Raw genomic sequence first — 19,932 nt, 5'->3', positions numbered from 1 at the left:
ATAATGTTAACACAACACTCTCTCTGGGACTCATTCACAGTAATTCTTGTATGAAAAAGAAATGCTAAAAAGTAGAGAATCAAATTTGCCTCAAGATATATATAATCTTATTCTTTGCTTCTTAATAGAAAATAAGAATGTACTTAATATATGGAAAGCCTTTGAATTTTAAAAAAAATTGATTGACGTGAGGGAAAGAAGTAGCATGTAAAGAGCCACTGATCCCAGGATGGGCTGACAGTGGGTACAGTGTTTCGGTTAGACAGGAAGAAAAAATGATAAGAATCTGAGGTGATGCATATGTTAATGAGCTTGATGCAATCATTCCACATTATATACGTATATCATAGCATCATATTGTATCCCATAAATATGAGGGCACTTCAAAAATTTGTGGAAAAATAGAGTTAAAAGATAACGCGAGGCTGGCTGGTTAGCTCAGTTGGTTAGAGTACAGCCTTGTAACACTAAGGTCAAAGATTTGGTTCCCCACAAGTCTAGCTGCCAAAAAAAAAATAATAATAACATGCATCTTTTCATAAACTTTTTGTAGACCCCTCATATATACAATTCCAATTTGTCCATATTCAATAAAAAATACATCAAAAAGAAAAGAAAACTCAGTCTGATCTTGAACTTTCCCCACCGAGTTGATGACTTTGGGAAAATCACTTAACCTCCTTGAGCATCAGTTTTCTCATCTGTGAAAGATTATAAGATGTGGGGGCAATAGGGGTTGGAATAGCTTTAAAATTCTATGATTCTATTACTGAGAAAAGGATTACTAAAATACACATATCTAAGCATTTGGGTTCATCTCTTTATAACAAAATATTACAGGGCCATATAATAATCAACTTTTTCATTGATAATTTAGGTTAAGATGCAGCCATTTATTAAATTTTCAGGTGAAAGAAATAAAGCCTGAAATAAAAATGAATATGAGGCATGACAGAATCAAAGGCAAACACTTTGACAGGCTGGAATGGAATAATAGGGCAATGATTAATATGGAATAGAGGTAAATGTCTTTCCTTATGAGTAGATACTAATGGCTCAAGTGCTCTTAGGGGTTTATACAATAACATTAGCCGATGGCAATATGTGGCTATGAGAACTTTTCTCTACCAAACCTAGATAGGCCTGGGTATCTGTCATCTCCAAGTCATCGCCCAGGCCTCTTTAAAAATAAAGTCATCTACTTGGGAAGATTGGTACCACCATAAATTCATGACCACCAACCTACAATGAAAGTTCTACACAGTTCATAAATGTTATGTTTTTATCAGCCTTCTCTTCTTGTCTTCATAAGGACTTTTAAACCTTTTCCACATTTTTGAAACCTTAAGTCTTCACTATTACTCTCAATCTCAGATCATGAATTTGTGTCCTACTTTCCCAAGAAAAATCTTTGCCCTCAGATGGCATCTCTAAAGATATAACAACCACAATTACTTGAAGTTGATACGACAAGCAAACAGAAAGGACATTGTTGGGGGGGGGGAGAAGGGAGGGAGGTTTTGGTGATGGGGAGCAATAATCAGCCACAATGTATATCGACAAAATAAAATTTTTAAAAAATAAATAAATAAAAATAAAAATAAATAAATAAATAAAAAATAAAAACTGACCTACAGATCATCACCCATCTGTTCTTAAATTATTTCGTTCTGCTTAAACCAGTAGAGTGAATTTTGCTTTTGGCAACTAAGAAGTGCAGGTCATATTTCCCCTCCTCTTTATAGGACCTGTGAAATGTTTACTCTCATTTCTGTATCTTCAACTTCTTCTACTAGCAAGGGTTCTACTATACTCTCACAACTAGCATTTAAACTAATCAAGTTCTTCCTATTAAATAAAATCCTTCAAAGAATCCCATTACTGTGCTGTTACTGCCCCATGACATTTCTTCCTTTCTTAAATCAAACATTCATTTATTAGTTCTAATTCAATTGTCTGAATTTCTTACTTCCTAGTCTTTCCATAACAGGCTGATCTAGAAGCGTTTTACATAATTGAAGGTTCTTTCTTACTTAAAAGACTCTCTTCTTTCAGCTTCTCTAATGTCACGCATCCTGTGATGCCTGCCTCTCTGGCTGCCTTTTCTTCAGTCTCCTTTGCTATCTTCTCTCCCTCTTCACAATTACTTAGGGCTTGATTTATTTCTTTTTATTTTAAACTTTTATTTATTATTAGCATATTGATTCTTACAAATTGAAATATTTCTTTATCTTGAACACCATTTTCTTCCTAATATACCCAATTTCCCTGAGAAATCTCTTCCATCCCAGTTGTTCAGCTTTGATTAGAAATATTCCTTTAATTCCAAAATTTGTATCTTCAGTATAGACCATACCTCTGAACTTCAGACCCATATATCAAACAAGTACCATACGGGCATCTTAACTTGGATGTCTCTTTATGTATCAGAGTCAAATGTTCAAAACTGGACTCTTGATCTACACACACATTTACACATACACACACAGTGTCAGCAATCCACCATTTTTTAAAATTTTATTATTTTATTGGTTATGAATATTCATGAGATACAAAGCTGATTGTCACCCCTCGTGCCCAAAATGTGAAGGCCAGATCAATACTGGCAGCATGCGTATTACCATTAATTTCGATTTTACCCGGGTCCCCCACCCAATTTTCCCCAACTTCCTTTCCCCTCCTCCTTTCGCCGCCCCCACCCCCCACGCTCCACTTGGTATCCCAAAGTCTGCTCTATCCCTCTGCAAGTCCAATGCACCACTGTGGTCTGTCTTTCCTTCCTTCTTCCTCTCTTAGCTCCCACTTATGAGTGAGCACATGCGGTATTTATCCCTCTGAGCTTTGCTTATTTCACTCAACGTAAGTTTTGTTTTTTATACATGGTACTCCTATCCACTCAGTGCCTAATACAGAAAATCTGAGAATCATCAAAGATCAATGTGGAATAATCTGGGAGTATCTCTATGTACTATATATGTATGTGTGTGTGTATATATGTATACAATATTCTACTTCACTCTTTATCCCTAATGTCTACATTAACGATGTGAGACAGAAGGAGGAGGGAGTAAGCCTTTATATCTCCTCCATACTTACTTTTTTTTAAAAAAGATTCTTTAGATTCTATGTGCACAAAATACCATTAATCACCAAGTTTGTTCTGTGTACTTTACAATGTGTTTTCATCCTTAATCCATCTGAAGTGCATATTCAGCTATAGAAAGAAGACAAAGTGAGCCTAACAGCCAAACAATATGTTTGCAATCTCTAGCTGTGACTTCAAAGTGGTTTCTTTGAAAGCAGTTTTCTATCCCACTAGTTTTTAATAGGAGAGGGAAAATTGGTTTACAATATGAACTTTTAAACTTTTCCTTATTTTCATACCAATTGCTTGCCCCACACTTGAACCCAACAATTTCCCATATATTCAAGTGTTTTTGTACTCATGGTTCTTAGCCAAAATCAAAGCAGTTTAGCTGAATGAGACCGTGCTGTCATATGGGCCACAGATAAAAAGACCAGGCACATAAGTGGCAGCAATTCAGAGACTTTTTAATATATTTTTCCCACTTTTCAGCTTATTGAACTAAACTACTGAACGTTTTAGGTTTATCTCTGAATTTTGACCTTGCTTGTCCAAGATCTTGCATGTGAGGCATTCCAACTTGTGAAATAGTATGCTTATGTGGTTGTAGTCATAATCCCTTACTGTTGCTTGTAATTTATTTCTTAATTTTTTCAGAGTTTGTGATTATTTGTAATGCATGAGATAACTTCCTAATTATGCCAATTGGTATTGCATTAGTGATATCAAAATGACTATAGCAGTCTAAAAGTTATTTTCATATTACATCGATGTCTAATTCTTAAAAATGTCTTTGCATGTTATTAAATAAATGAAAGGAATAATAGAAAGGACAAATGAATGGGATAAAGGATAATAATGAAGAAAATAGGACAGTTTTAAAAAGTGAGAGACTTAGTGTAATGCTTAGTGCCGCCTAGTAGTAGGGCCAGAAAAAAAGAAAATTTTAAAAAATCTATCATAGGCATAATGTTGAGGAGAAAAGATGTAATAATGCTAGGCTAGTAAGTAACGTTGACAGAGGTGGCTACTTCATATTCCAAACTGGGAAAGTACAAAAACACAGTTTATTACCTACACACATAAAAGGGCGAATGTAAAAGCTCCACTGAATGCGATGCCAGTAATAATTGAGGAGGGACTCTGAAGTTACAGGGTCTAGGAGGACATTTCCTAGCTGTATAACTTTGAGAAAGTTACTTAACTTTTCCAAGTTCATGACTCCTCATTTGTAAAAGGAGGCAACTATAGAACTGTACGAGGGTTAAAATAGATTATCCATATAAAAAATAGTGTTTAGCACAGTTTTCACACCAAATGAGAGTTCAAAACATGTTTGACATCCTTGTTGGTGCAATATGGAAGGAATTTTATAAGGATGATGGGGTTCAATGGAGAGAATCTTTAAGGATATAGGCTTAGTGAGGAGAAGATATTAGGTGGAAAATGGGAAACATGATAGTCAAGGATAGAACCTCTGTATGGGAATTATTCTTCCATAACCTTTTGAGAGTGAAGCAGCATGTTTAAGAACCTCAATTTCAGAATTAATAAGAAGCAGAGTCAGTTCTCAAAGGAAATTATCTCTAACTGTGCAACACTCAGAAAACTGCTTTTCTTTTAAAGAACATTAAAATTTTTGGAATCTTCTCTGAAAAAAAAAAAATAGAGATAGACTTCCAGTTGCCAGTCTAGTATGTAAGGAGCCATTCTGTCACAACAAGTAAAACTGGAACAAACTGAAAAATCAACAACTCTTGTTACCTACATCAGAGCAGTGAGGTCACAGGACAAACAGCAGCCCCTGAAAATGGGGAGACAGTGAGGTGGATATACAGAATCACAACTTACTGGAGCAGAAACCTCTGTGGGAACCAGGGTTGGGTAGGAAAGTCTGAACTATAATTAATAAATTGCTGGAGACGCGGTGCGGACAAATCTGAGAAAAGTCTAGGGAGACACAGTCCTGGAAGGAGCATGTCTCCACACTTTTATAAGTTTTACCTCCAGGTTTTCACAGTAAATAGAGAAAAATCCCCTCATGCTTCCAGCAAGGGGAGGGGAAGAAGAACCATTTGGAAATATGACAGAGCATTCTGTTCTTCTTAGCAAGGTCTACCCTCAGGAGAAGTTATTTAACCAGAGCCTAACCTGCTGGGATTTTATCAGAGCCTAACCTACAAAAGGGAAAGGAAATACCCAATTTCAACCATCTTGTACCACCTAAGAGTTGGGGAGGGAAACTAAGAAGCACTGATGAGTTCCCAGTCTAAGGACACAGCCTAACCAAAAGTTTGAGGCCTAATCATAGCACTACAGAACTTTCCCCCTCCCCCACCACACCTGACCACCACATTACTACAGGTCTATTTTACAGCAGTTTCTTTTACTCAATACATCATGTCTGCCTTTAAACAAAAAATTGTGAGATATACTAAAAGTAAAAAACACAGTTTGAAGAGACTGAAGAAACATCAGAACCAGAGTCAGATATGGCAGGAATGTTGGAAGTATCAGGTCAGGAATTTTCAAAAACCACGATCAATATGCTAAGGACTTTAATGGAAAAAATACACAACTTGCAAGAACGGATATAATGTAACAGAGAGATGGAAATTCTAAAAAGGAAATAAAAAGAAATACTGAAGATCAAAAATATTGTAGCAGAAATGAAAAATGCCTTTATAGGTTTATTAAACTAGGCATTGCTGAGGAAAGAATCTCTGAGTTAGGGATATGTCAACAGAAAATTCTAAAACTGAAAAGCAAAGAGAAAAAAAGACTGCAAATACAATAGAACAGAATATCCAAGAACTATGAGACAACTACAAAAGGTGTGACATACACGTAATGAGAATACCAGAAGAAAAAAAGGGAGAGAAAAGAACAGAAAAAATATTTGAAGCAATAATGGCTGAGAATTTCCCCCAAATTAATGTCTGACACCAAACAACAGATCCAGAAAGTTTAGAGAACACCAAGCAGAATAAATGCAAAACAAAATAAAACAAAACAAAAAACAATAAGGCATATCATATTTAAAATATCAAAGATTAAAAAAAAAAACCTTGAAAAAACCCAGAGGGAAAACACACCTATTTACAGAGAAGCAAAATTTACCAATGACTTCTTAGAAACCATACAAGCCATTTGTTTATTTTTCCTTTGGTTGCCCGTGCTTTTGGTGTCGTATTCATGAAGTCTGTGCCCAGTCCTATTTCCTGAAGTGTTTCTCCTATGTTTTCTTTAAGTTTTATTGTTTCAGGGTGTATATTTAAATCCTTAATCCATTTTGAGTTGATTTTAGTATACGGTGAGAGGTATGGATCTAGTTTCATTCTCCTGCATATGGAACCAGCCCAAATGCCCATCATCAGATGAGTGGATACGGAAAATGTGGTACATCTACACAATGGAATACTACTCAGCTATAAAAACGAATGAAATACTGCCATTTGCAACAACATGGATGGACCTTGAGAGAATTATATTAAGTGAAACAAGTCAGGCACAGAAAGAGAAATACCACATGTTCTCACTTATTGGTGGGAGCTAAAAATTAATATATAAATTCACACACACACACACACACACACACAAAAAAAAAAAAAAAAAACCGGGGGGGGGGAAGAAGATATAACAACCACAATTATTTGAAGTTGATATGACAAGCAAACAGAAAGGACATTGTTGGGGGGGAGGGGGGAGGGAAAAGGGAGGGAGGTCTTGGTGATGGGGAGCAATAATCAGCTACAATGTATATCGACAAAATAAAATTTAAAAAAAAAAAAAAAGAAAAAGAAACCATACAAGCCAAAACAGAGTAGTATAACAAGCTTGTTATTTGCTGAATGAAATAATCAAGCAATTGACTAATTTTTACAGTTAGAATGGAAACATTGAGTTAAGGGACTACATCTGAGCCTCTCGGATCCTCCCCTATGCCTTGAGCAAAGTTGATTTAAAATATTTTTTAAATGAATGTGTTTAAATTTCTTTCTCTCAGTTCAGGATTTTAAAACTATTTGACTTCCTGCTTTTTAACAACAATATTTATGTTATATTATAGCCTTTTGTTTTCTTTTGCTGGTAAATTATTCGTCTAGTTTACAATTCTTCTGTAGGGCAGGAAAGATTTTTCACCCATTATCATCCTCTTTCGGTGCATATACATATATATATATTTTTTTAATTTTATCAATATACAGTGTAGCTGATTTTCATGTCCCTTTACCGATTCTCCCCTCCCCCCATCTATCCCTCCTCCCACCCATCAACATCATATCTGTTCACTTGTCTTAACAAGTTCAAGGAATTGTGATTATTGTGTCTTCTTCCCTGCCCTCCCATTTGTTTGTGTATTTATTTATTTATTTTTAGCTCCCACAAATAAGTGAGAGCATGTGGTATTTCTCTTTCTGTGCCTAATTTGTTTCACTTAATATAATTTTTTCTAAGCCCATCCATGTAGCTGCGAATGGTAGTATTTCATTCTTTTTTATAGCAGAGTAGAATTCCATTGTGTGGATATATGACATTTTCCGTATCCACTCATCTGATTTTGGACATTTGGGCTGGTTCCAACTGTTGGCTATTGTAAATAGTGCTGCAATAAACATTGGAGTACAGGTATCCCTTCGACATGATGATTTCCATTCCTCTGGGTATATTCCCAGCAGTGGAATAGCTAGGTCATATGGCACATCTATCTGTAATTGTTTGAGGAACATCCAAACCATTTTCCATAAAGGCTTCACCATTTCGCAGTCCCACCAACAATATATGAGAGTTCCTTTCTCTCTGCAACCTCACCAGCATTTTTCATTCTGAGTCTTTTGGATATTAGCCATCCTAACTGGAGTGAGATGGTATCTCAGTGTGGTTTTGATTTGCATTTCCCAAATGCTGAGTGATGTTGAGCATTTTTCATGGGTCTGTTGGCCATTCGTGTATCTTCCTTTGAGAAATGCCTATTCAGCTCCTTTGACTATTTTTTAATTGGGTTACTTGGTTTTTTTGCTGTAAAGTTGTTTGAGTTCCTTGTATATTTTTGATATTAATCCTTTGTCAGACATATATTTTGCAAATATTTTCTCCCACTCTGTTGGTTGTCTTTTAACTCTGTTAATTTTTTTCTTTTGCTGTGCAGAAGCATTTTAATTTGATATAATCCCATTTATTTATTTTTCCTTTGGTTGCCCGTGCTTTTGGGGTCGTATTCATGAAGTCTGTGCCCAGTCCTACTTCTTGAAGTGTTTTGCCTATGTTTTCTTCAAGAAGTTTTATTGTTTCAGGGTGTATATTTAATTCTTTAATCCATTTTGAGTTGATTTTAGTATATGATGAGAAGTATGGATCTAGTTTCATTCTCCTGCATATGGATATCCAGTTTTCCTAGCACCCTTCACTGAAGAGGCAGTTTCTTCCCCAGTGTGTAGACTTGGTGCCTTTGTCAAAGATCAGATGGCTGTAGGTGTATGGGTTGATTTCTGGATTCTCTATTCTAGTCCATTGATCCATGTGTCTGTTTTTATGCTAGAACCATTCTGTTTAGGTTGTTATAGCTTTGTAGTATAGTTTAAAGTCAGGTAGCATTATGCCTCATATAGCCTAGAAAATCTTTCAGTATATTATGCCTCAAGGAGCTTGATCCAAACCATCCTATTCTATCACCATCCAGGCTTCAAACTGTCTCTGTGGTCATGGCATCATCTGCGTCTCTCTTTTTCTCTGTCTACCACATTCCCTTTCCTGTATGTGATATTTCAAATTTTGTCTGTTATGAAAACATTTTTTTTATTACATGTGAATGCTCTGCCCTATACTAAGCTAGAAAAAAAAATCTCTATTGATATTTGAAATCCATGACAAAAAGATATTTGTATTTCTGAGAGGTATATTAATCACTAAAAAAGAAACTTCTCTCTAATTATGTGAGTTCATTTTAACCAATATCAAATTATATAATACTACATTGTTATTATTTCACTTTGGTAATGTCATTTTTACAGTCACTAAAATAATCCTCATTATAATCAATGTGACTCAAACATACAAAACTTTCATAATATTTTAAAAATCATTATGCAGAACTTTAGATTTTTCTTTGTTCATACTTTATTCTAAAACTAAAACATTAAAGCAGTTCTATTTCAAATACTTGATGTAGTGAATATATTTGAAAAATATTCCCTTTATTCAACTACAGTTTATCATAAGCAATGGCTATTTTTAAATTGCAATTTCAGATGTTCCTATGAATTAGTGTTATTATCAATATTCATCATTTTAATAGTAGGAAGGTCTACTAAAATACCCCCTTGAAATAACAACTATTTACTCTTCAATAATTTGTAGTTTGCTTCTAAACTTTTTCTTAGTTGTGTTAAAATATTATCATTCTATCAAATCTCTAAGTACCTTATCCAAACTTTTGAAATTCTTGGGAATTTAATATTAAATTTAAAGTCATCATTTCTGAAACGTTAAGAAGAATATTGTGCTATACATTCAACTCTTTAAACTATCTACAAATGGTATAGACTATCAGTATATCTTTCTCCTATTTTTAGAGATATAACAGACATAACAAACAAAATCATTTTTTTTCTTTTTGCCAAATTTGTACCTTCTGTTTTGTTCTGGTTTGTGTTTTTGCTTGAGTTATTTTTGGTTTTTTGTTTGGTTGATTTTACTTTGGTTTGATTTTAGATTTTCACCATTAAATATCAAAAATAATCACATAATAAAAAAGGCAAAATACCAGCTAAAACAGACCACCTCAAGCAAAATGCTTCAGAAAAAATAAATAGTAGCATTACACACCAAGGATTTTGCATGTTACATTCATTAAATTCAGCAATAAAATTGGTATATTTTAAATACCAAAGAAAATACAGAGGAAATGAAAAAATAAGCAAAGAAAAAGAGGCTATCACAAAATTCCAGACAAAGAGGTGAAATATAAAATCATTAAATATTTAAAATATTAATTAAATAGCAGATTAGATATAGCTGAGAAAAGAAGGACAGGAAGTTATATCTGAATAATGTAGAATAGAGGAACCAAAAAAATGTGCAACAGACATTAAAAAATATGATGGATAGAAAAAGAAGGTGTAGCATATCTAATTATTCTAGCATATATCTAATTTTTATTTATTTATTTATTATTTTAATTTATCAATATACAACATAGCTGATTTTCACATACCTCTCACCATATATAACTAATTATTTTAAAACATAAGCAATAAAATCCAATCAAGAATGACATAATGTCTTTAAATGGTGGAGTGAAACTAAATGCCAGTCTACAAATATTTGTAGAGCTAAACATTCATTGGAAAATAAGGTCCAAATAGATATATCTTAAGAAAAACAACAAAGTGAGTGGGTTTATCAACAAAAGATACCCACTAAAGCGACTTGAAAAGGAGTATTTCCAGAACACTACCATGAATTTGTCTTTATCATCCCTATGTGTTTATTTGTATTCTTACTATACACAACTAAATAATATATAGTATTATTTTGTTTGTTGTAAAACTTTATGTAAATAATACCAAGTGTGTATATTCTTTTTCATCTTGCTCTTTTTGCTCAATATTATGCTCTAAAACTTTATCCATGTTGATATTTGTAGGAGTAACTTATTGTACTGCTGCACAGTATTCTTTTCTATGCCTAGATCACAACTTATACTTGCAATGAAATTTAGGTTTTCTTTGTAATTTTTTATAGTATAAATTATACCATTCACAATATTCTTTTATGCACTTTCTTGAGTACATATGCAAGAGACTCTTGAAAGGTCAAGGAGAGTAATTGATTAATAGATTATGTACTTCTTAATTATTACTAGACACTTTCAAATAGTTTTCCAATATGTTTTGAAAAATTTTACCCACCCCAGTAATGTGTAATAATTTCAATCGCTCCACATATTTGCCAACTCTTGCATTTATCAGATGTTTTAATTTTTAACCAATCTAAAAACTTAAATTATGATATATAATACTGCTTAAATTTGTATTTTCCTAGTATTAATGAGGTGGAAAACTTTTCAGTGTATTTCACTTTTCATAAATATACTTTGCCAAAATTTATATTTTTTGTGATTTCTCTAATTCTCTGTGTTCTGATTTTCATAATTATCAATGATTTAGTGATTCTAACTTTATTCCAATGTAGCATGGCTGTAAGATAAAATGTGAAAATCATGACTATGTCAGTATTCCATTTGAATGAAAGTTATGTTTTTTAGGATCAACAAATTGTGGGCTGGCCTGTTGTTTCCTTTGGTTAGAGCACAGCCTTATAACACCATGTCATGGGTTCAGATCCTAGTACCAGCCAGCTGCCAAAAACTATATATATATATCACGTAATAAATTGGCATTCTACTTTCAATCACATGGCCATGTTTAAACAGCATGGGTCATATTCTCAGGGCCTGATCACCCTAGCCATGATAGGAGCAAATTTGGGGACCATCAAAGTAGAGGGCTGGGTTGGTACTTGGCAGATTAATAGTAGTTTTACTTGTGAAGTTCTGCATACTTTTCCTTAGATTACTGCTTTTCAAACTTATTTAGCAAAATGTTACTCATAAAGCTTGTAAAGAAAGCAGAACAGAGTGTATCAACACTAATTGAGGCATTACAGGAGCCTAAAGATCATGGCTGGCATGCTCTGTCACTAAAAACTGGACAAGGTCAATATAGGGAGGAAGGGAGAAAATAGACAACCTTAGAGATAAAATGAGAACATAACCATATACCAAGTGTACATTGAAAGCATCATATTCTATATATAAGCCAATGGCAATGTGTTTGAAGAGTTTTCTGAAAGGAATTTTCTTTGAAAAATAAAAATTAGCAAAATGATTCAAGGAGATACAAAGACCAATAAGCAGATGCATTAATGGTGGCAGTGAAACTAAATGATGTATGCTCAAAATGCAAAAGAGTATACTGGAAATAGCACAGAGGGTAATTGGGAAATTATGCTGTTTGGAAGGTAACTTAAGAAAGGCCTTTTATGCCAAAGTAAAAGGTTAACTATCTTTCTGGCAATGGAGGACAATAGAAAACTCTTTAAACAAGGAAAGTACAGGCAGAAGATGAAGAATGCATTGCAAGTGAGAGAAAACCAACAGAATTAAATAACTGATAAATAAATAAAATGGTGCATGGAAGGATGGAGAACAAGGAAGGAGGTTTGGATGACTATGCCAAGATTGTTATTTGAACAACTCGGTAGATGGAAATTCTAAAATTAAATGAACAACAAAATATTAGAAGCATATTCATTCATTCATCAAATGTATTGAATATCTGCCAAAAACATGCTATTTTCTAGAGACACACAAAAAATTAAGCCATACTGCCTATACTTGAGGAAATCACTGCTGTCATACAGTGAGTTATATAGGGAAATATTACTGTATAGTTGAATAAGGACTGTGATATGAATATATACTTGTGAGTATAACAAGGAAGCTTTTAACAACTCATTACTGAAAAGGAGGACCAAATTTCAAAGGAGAAAAAAAAACAAACTTGGTTTGGATATGTTAAGTTTAGGTTACCTATATTCCTTCCAAGTAGATCTGGATCTGCCCAGTAGACATCTGGACATATAAAGTCAGCAGCTGTTTGCAATAAAGATGATAAAAAAATTTGAGAGATTGCAGAAACTAGAATGTAGCTAAAGTGATGGCAATTAATGAGATCACTCAGAGAAAATTTCTGAACTAGAGAAGAAGGCATAGGAATAGTCTAGAGAGAGATTGGTAGCTATTATGACATGCCAAGTACACTGGGAGATATTGATAGTTTTTGTATCTTTCTTGTCCTATCTTTACTTATACTGCATGAAAGTTATTGTGGGTGTGCTAAACAATGTTTCATTTAGTTTCATTTTGTAAAATGAAGGAGGTAGGGTCATCACTTTGGGGCTTAAATTTTTGACAGGGTCAAATGGCAAATCACGATGATCAACCATTCTTTGACAGAGAAATCGAGGGAAGAAAAAAGAGTATTGCTAGATTAGACATGACAGTAAAGGATGAGAAAGTGTTTTAATACATATTGCTTCTTCGAGCATTACTTTGGTCCGATGTAGAATAACTCTCTTCATGCTTTAAATGGAGAGATAAAGCAGCTATGGTCAAAAGGAGAAATGTTAGTTCTGTTCTGACTTTTGCAAGAGCTTTTCTAGGGGGAAAAGTAGATGTAGCAAAAACAGCAATAGTACTAGCAGAAACAACAGAGTAGACAATAATTTCTATCAGACACTTAACAAGTTGATCAATGGTTATGGATTAATAGAAATGTGAATGTCTAATGTGGAGAAATTATTCAATATGTGTACTATTTAAGTTTGTTTCAAGGGCCTTGGTATTTAATTTTAAAATACTGGAATAATACAGATGATTATAATTTTTGTATCTTTGAATAGTAGTGATTAGGTTTTTATTTTTAATGACAAATATTCTCAGAAAAAGTTATATGAACATATAGATGGTGATGTTCATTTTAATCACCGAATTTAATAAAATTAAAATCATAAAAGGAACAATATAATATTTCTAAATTAAAACAAAATATTAATAATTGCATTGTATGTCATCTTTTTTCTATAAACTTAGTCATAGAATTTGTATGATGTTCTTTCTGAAGAAAGTAAAAAGACTCAATAGAAATAGAAACATTTCAGTAGTACTAATTTTTCTTTTTCTTTCTTTTTTTTTTTTTTTTTTTTTTTTTTGGCAGCTGGCTGGTATGGGGATCTGAACCCTTGATCCTGGTGTTATAGGCACCATGCCCTCCTGTGTGAGCTAACTGGCCAGCCCCTAAATTTTAATTTCTATTGAGTATTTCAAATCTATTTCTGTTATAAAGGAGGAAAAGTAAACAATATTATGTTTCTTCTAGTATCAAGAATTACAATAAACTTGTGCATGAATAATTTGTGATCCACTGTATTTGTAGCTTTATTTGTGTTTTAGTATGTTACTTGCTGAGGTTGGCTCACAGAAGGCCTTTACACAAGGCTAAGGTGATTATAACTCATGCTGTAGACAAAGGAGCTCCATATCTATTCACAATGAATAATGTTTATGCTGCTCAGTTGCATTTTGTTCGTGTTAAAGATATTAGTCTTTTGTATTTTCTTTATCATAAAGTACTCTACAGTGCTCTACTGGATAAAATTTCAGCAAGTTGCTATTAATTGACCATGGTTCTGATTCATACTTTAGAAGTATAATGGGTAAAAAAAAAAAATTAAATTCATCCATATTTTTAACATAAGTCACTTCAAACTCACTACTCTGGTTTCATAATTTCCTTGACAATTTGAGAGTTTTTTTAAAATATAATTTAATAACTTAAAAGATCCTTCTTCTGGGTTAATTTATTGGATGTTCCCATGACTCATAACTGATTTTATTTTGTTAACCATGTAAGAGTTAATATAATTAGTTTGATCAGCCTATATGAATTTTTAAGACATTTAAACATTAGAGTCATTTCAGATGTCTGTTTTGTAATCAGAAACCACTAATTAAATACTATATAACATTTTTTGTAAGATTGTTAATGCATGTTTTCATATAAAGATCCTGATGTTGTTTTTTTCATTATAATTGGAAGAGAAATAAATTTGGAGTGTGTTCAAATAGCATTGCCTGAAGAGGCTTTTGGAAGCAGCAGGAAAACACTCAGCCTAACCCCAATTAGTCTTGTTTTCCATATTCAGGGCAGTTCTGTTTTTCAACATATCCACTAAATGTGGTGATAATGAAAATTAATATAGTTAGAAAGCAATTCAATAGCAAATGTTTATTGCTCATAATTGTTGTTTCCTGTCATAATTTTCATAAAACCTGTCAGCTCTGAAAAACAGGTTCAAGTAATATGTGAGTTGAAAAGTAGGCGGGTGTACCTGAATTATACAATAGATACGCTCCTGCAAAGCAACACAGAAGTCACTTTTTAGTAAATTGAATTATATTTTTATTACACTGGGTGAGTTCACTACTTCTCAAAGTAAGTAAAACCTGATTATGGATTCAAATAATTTAATTCATACATAAACCCATTTATATGAAGACTATCCTCTTCCAAAAATTTTCTTGTGGATTGACCAATAATGTGAAGAGCTTAATCACAGGAAAAATGCTGGAATTTCACTTTTATGGTTTTTTCTCATTCCATTTTAATTGCAAAAATATTTTTCTGTACTGTTTTTTCCAAAACTACCACAACTGCTAAATTTAGCTGGATTTGGATTTGTCTAAGGATATATTTGTCTAAGAATGTATTTGCCTAAAATGTGCAAAACAGGACATTTCATAGGAGGATGCAAAGATAAATCAAACACAAATCTTTCCTTCAGAGATTGTATAGTATAGGAGGGTAGTTGGGATAGGTTTTGTGTACACTCCTTTTTGTCTAGTCTTTTAAGTACATCTCACATTAGGTTCAATATTCCTGGTGAAAGCAAATGTCAGAAAAAAACAGTAAAAGAAGCAGCATGTCACATTTTCCTAGGACCCAAGAAAAAGTCTACAAAACCAGAAGAAAACCTCTAGTAAATCCTAACTTGGGCTTTTCTTCCATAAAGCTAGAAATCTAAGCTCCACGAGAGTGAATTCTTTATATATTCTGCTCACCACTGTATTCCTCAACCAGTACCTGGTGTATAGTAGCCACTCAATGGTTATTTGTGGAATGAATGAACATATTAGTGATCCCCAGTAGGACAGGTAACAATAACATGAAGAAACACTGTCTAAAACCATATCTACAGTAGAAGCAACAAATATGCAACATCCAAATAGTGGCCAAGTTATATTCAGGATGCTATTTACTTATAATCCAAGCCCATCTCTTTATAATCTTAACCGTTCTCCTTGCCATAACAGCATCCAAATTCCTCACCAAACTTCCTCCAGTGTAGAGCTAGCTACATTGCATTTTAACTTGATTGTCATATGGTTTTTCTCCTGGTAATATTATTTTTAAATGGTGCTTGTGCTGTTCAGCATCTGCCAAATATTTTGCTCTATCTGGTGAATCTCCAACTGTGTCATGGGCTTTTCTGGTCACAAGAAAGCAAATTCACCTCAACTCATATTTCCCCCAGTGTCTTCTTAGAATTCATTTGCTTAGAATATTCTTTTTCTACTAATTAAAGTCAATTTACTTCCCTCATCTAAAGTAAAAGGGTTACCATATTATCAATTCTATTCAACATTTATACCAACAATTGTAACATAAGGCATAAAACAATGCATAGACTAAAAGAGTTGTGGATATAGTGCTATGGGGAGTTCAAATTTGGGGGACTATTCAAGTTGGCCTTGAATTAAGGGAAGTTTTTTATACCTAGGATTTGGAGGAAGGATGCTTTAGACAGATATAGAACAGTGTGAACACCAGTAGAGCAACAGAAGAAAGTATGGTTCACTCTTATCCGCAGATGTGAAAGCACTGAAAAATAAGACTCTGGAGGGCCTGGTTTACTTGATAATTATTCTATAGTCACTGAAGGTTTCTGACCAAAGGTCTTAGATTATTACAATTGAATAAAACTGACGTGACAGCAATGACAGCTAATAGACACTATAGGAAGGGAAGCCAGTTAGAAAGAAACTGTGGTAACAGTTGAGTTGGAATGTAATGAGAACTTAAATAAGAGACGTGGTAGCAGAAGGAAAGATGCAAGGCTTGCTCTAAGAATGAGGTGTCAGGAACTAGCAACTAGGTTGAGAAGAGATGAGTAGATAATGATGCCGAGTCTCAAATCCTGGAAGAGCAAGTGCTATGACTAAGAAATTGGGGGAGAAGCTGATTTAGAAAAGACAGTGATGATTAAATGGCCCAGGACGGAGCCTTGGAAACTAGGTGCATTATGAAATGGTTGAAAGGACAGCCTGCAGAAGAGCTAACGGGTAGGTAAGAAGACAGCCAGTGTATAGTACAGTGTCGGGAAAGTCAAGGAAAGAGAAAGTTTTAATAAATGTGAGTGTTTACTATTACAGAGATTTCTAGGCAAGTGAACACCGATGAAGGATTTGCTAATAAGGCCCTAATAACCTTCAAAGAAAACAGATTTAATGAAATGCAGAACCAGGAAAGTAAATTTCAAGGAGTTAAAAACTGTGTGTAGAAGGCCAAGAAATGGCAAACATATGATAGTATGTAACTTAAATCAAACAGTTTGTTAGTAGGAAAATTATATTATTTATATCTGACTCTCACAAGTAACCCTCACAAGTTATAGATATAAACAGGATGTTAAAAATGAACTTCCTTTCACACATTATTTTTTTAATGCTGTAAAAAAAAAATGAGGTGCTATACCTAAAAACAAGATTTAACCAGGAAGTATTCTCGGTTAAAAAAAGGGGGGGAGGGGGGCAGTGGTCAATGTCTGGAGAACAGGGAAGACTTTAGAGACATGATTGTGAGGAAAATGTTTTTGTAGAACACTATGTTGTGGTCCTCACTGCTCACTCTCTTCCCCTCACCATATCTGATGATATGTTTGGGGGTTGCTACAAATGGATCACTTGGAAAGTAACCCCATGCACCAATAGACCCATACATTCATACCTGAAGAACAGGTAAAGCTAAAGCAGCGTGTGTGTGTGTGTGTGTGTGTGTGTGTGTGTGTGTAGGGGGACGGAGGGAGAGAGAGAAAGAGACTATGTTTGGAACAAAATAGACCCCACATATAGCAGGGAGAGAATAGCAGGGAAAGTAGGAGTCTTTACTATGGACTACATTACACCACTCAGGAAAGAAAGTTGGCCCAGAGTCATTTCATGTTCTGCCCTAATGGTTCTAGTCAGGTGACCAAGCTGGCCTTAAAGCTCTCCTCAGCTTGGCTAAACGTTTATTTAGACAGGCTTCTTTCTGACTCCAGGTCCTTGAACTCCCTTTTCTTAGAGCATTTACTTTAGAAAACTTTCAATTGTAAATTTTTTCTCTGCCTCCTTTGAAATGTAAATATTTTTTAAGAGCTTCTTGTCAGTTTTACAGCCCAGGAATGTCTCTATCAAGGACCTGGGAGCTATCTCTTTGAAATGTAATTATTCAAAGGAAGATAGCACCCCTATCTATCAGCTCCTGGTAGAGGGTGGGAGCCTAACTTCAATGGGTGCCTTGAACCAAGTTGTAAAACTACCCCCCTGTTAAAAAGGTATGAGAAAGTTTAGTTCTCTTTTGGAGAAAGCCAATTAGCTAACACAGATAAACTGTGTTCTCCATCTCACTCCAGCTCTTAAAAATGTTCCCACTCTATTTCAAAAGAGTTGAGGCTGAGTTCTGGCCTCTCTCCCCTACTGCAACAGCCTTGAAAGTCTTCCTTGAACAATTTGGTCTGTGCAGCTTTTGTGTTGACACTGGCAAGAAGGTTGTTAATAACCAAGAGTCTGTGTATAACATGAAAAATCAGAGCAGGACCAAGGTAGAAGTGACCAGCCAGAAGCAGTCTATACTACTAGTCCTAGGAGTTGTAACTTTCAAGTTTCTAAAGATAGTACAAATGCTCATGAGTCACAGAGTTGCCACATTTAGCAACTAAAAATATACAAGACACTTAGTTAAATTTAAGTTTCAAATAATTAAATAAACATCATTTTTCTTTTTTTTAGTATAAGTACATACCACACAGTGTTTAGGACATAATTATATACTAAATAATTATTTGTTGTTTATATGAAATTCAGATTTAACTGACCATCCTGTATTTTGTCTGCCATCTCTACCATAAGAGAGACAATGAGTTTTAAACATCTGCCATTTCTAGAGAGCAAGAAGCCTGATTGCAACAACATCCATTGCCAGCTAACACCTCTCCCTCACTGTGCATATCTCTCTCCTGTCTACCCCACCTTGTTTTCTCCTCATTTAAAGCTGGAAGGGTCAGAAACAGCAGCTTAGCCTGAAGGGGAAATAGGAAGAGAAAAAGCACAGAAGCTAGCTTTCTCCTGCCCCTCAAGGCAGACAGCAGGCAGACGTCAGGCCAACTACAAACCCTGGCTAGTGGATGGGGATGAGGGAAGTCATATCTCTGAAGGAAGATTTAAGTGTTAATAAATTTCTTAGGCTGGATATTAGTTTTTGAATCATAGTGTAGGTATGACTCACAGAAAGTAGACTACTAAAAGGACTGCCAAATTTTCATCCAGCCGCAAAGAAAATTTCCTCCATTATGAGAAGGACAAAAAATAAAGTTGCATTTCCAACATCCTGTGTATTATGCTTTTTTAATGTATAGATTATATAGATATAAATGTGTATATAACAATAAAATCCATACTTTTCAAATTTTTTGTGCTTCAAAATTTTTAGTCATTTATAATCATTCTAAAAGAATAATTTTAAAGCTAATAACCTTGCATATTATAGCAATACTAACAAATTAAGCATTATTTTAAAAAGTAAATATTAATGAGTATTAATAAAACCCCTCTATGTGACAGTTTTCTAATCTTTTGTGTGTGTCACACATTTTATTACATCAAATAAAATTAATAGATTTTAATGTAGAACAAGGATTTGACAAACATATACAGCCATTTGTATCACAAAATATTTTAAGAATCTGATGAAAACTATGATTTCATATGTGCAAGTATATAGATTTTTTAAAATACATTTTCAGGATGTTTGTTGACCGTTAAAACCCATCCATGACTGTTAAATTAAAATTCTTACTCGAAGTCTTTTGGACTAGTGGTTACTTATTTGAGACAATGACTATAAATTTATCATACTTCTGTGTCTAAATTTTTTAAAGTTGGACCTAATATTTATAAATATCAGTGC

The 19,932-nt window shown here is 34.0% G+C and overlaps 1 protein-coding gene across 1 annotated transcript in view; it reads left to right on the top strand.

Moving 5' to 3' along the window:
- Positions 1-19,932, top strand: part of EYS (eyes shut homolog) — a 1,675,061-nt gene that overhangs the window by 1,350,375 nt on the left and 304,754 nt on the right. The window lies entirely within an intron of this gene.

Source organism: Cynocephalus volans, chromosome 5 (genome assembly GCF_027409185.1).
Source record: "Cynocephalus volans isolate mCynVol1 chromosome 5, mCynVol1.pri, whole genome shotgun sequence".
Lineage (NCBI taxonomy): Eukaryota > Metazoa > Chordata > Mammalia > Dermoptera > Cynocephalidae > Cynocephalus > Cynocephalus volans.
This window is presented reverse-complemented; position numbering and strand designations above follow the sequence as displayed.